This window comes from Choloepus didactylus, chromosome 10, assembly GCF_015220235.1.
Source record: "Choloepus didactylus isolate mChoDid1 chromosome 10, mChoDid1.pri, whole genome shotgun sequence".
NCBI classification, from domain to species: Eukaryota; Metazoa; Chordata; class Mammalia; order Pilosa; family Megalonychidae; genus Choloepus; species Choloepus didactylus.
Genome location: NC_051316.1, coordinates 60,941,255 through 60,942,349, shown reverse-complemented (window position 1 = coordinate 60,942,349; position 1,095 = coordinate 60,941,255). Strand labels below are relative to the sequence as shown.

General features: G+C 48.2%; 1 pseudogene; it reads left to right on the top strand.

Moving 5' to 3' along the window:
- The first annotated feature begins 318 nt into the window (after window positions 1-318).
- On the top strand, window positions 319-894 carry LOC119505198 (annotated as a pseudogene).
- The last annotated feature ends 201 nt before the right edge of the window (window positions 895-1,095 follow it).

Below are 1,095 nucleotides of genomic sequence, written 5' to 3'. Positions count from 1 at the left end.
CTTAACCCTGCTTTAATTCTTTTTTTCTTTTTCCTCTTCCCTGATGCCTCTCCAGCTCCTTACCTTCCTCAATTTATTGATTGCTACCTAAAACAATCGGAACAATAGGCATGGATGGGAAGGCTATACTCTTACTCTATACAATTTCCACCAAGCTAAATTCCTTTGTAAAACCAAGTTTCAGGCCAGACTTCTTCATGGAGAGTCGCCTGGGTTTCCTGCTTCAACAGTACTTGAAGGGAACCCAGCGTTCGCCCTCCATCGGCCTGCCACTCCCAGCAGCCCTCCGCCACCGCTCCAATGCACCGCAGCCGCCGCCTCCACCTCTCCTCAGCCACCACCATGATGACCATGTCCCCATCACTGGTGCGCCAGAACTACAACCAGGACTCAGAGGCTGCCATCAACCGCCAGATCAACCTGGAGCCCTATGCCTCTTACGTCTACCTGTCGATGTCCCACTACTTTGACTGTGATGATGTGGCTTTGAAGAACTTTGCCAAATATTTTCTTCACCAGTCTCATGAGGAGAGGGAACATGCAGAGAAACTTATGAAGATGCACAACCAACACGGTAGCCGAATCTTCCTTCAGGATATCAAGAAACCGGAATGAAACGACTGGGAGAGCGGGCTGAATGCAATGGAGCGTGCATTACACTTGGAAAAAAGGGTGAATCAGTCACTACTGGAACCGCACAAACTGGCCACTGACAAAAACGACCCCCACTTATGTGACTTCGTTGAGACCCACTACCTGAATGAGCAGGTGAAGCCCATCAAAGAATTGGGTGATTACGTAACCAACTTGCGCAAGATGGGGGCCCCAGATTCTGGCTTGGCAGAGTATCTCTTTGACAAGCACACTCTGGGAAACAGTGATAATGAGAGCTAAGCCTTACGCTATCTTCCCCAGAGCCATGGTGACCACGGCAGTTGTATGCATGTTGGGTTTACCGTCACCTTTTCTATAAGTTGTACCAACATCCACAAAGTTCTTTCATTGGTGCCATTCCTCCAAATAAAGTGATTTGGTACCCCACGCCCCATCCCCATCTCCCCCCAAAAAAAAACTAAAAAAAAAAAAACCTAAGTT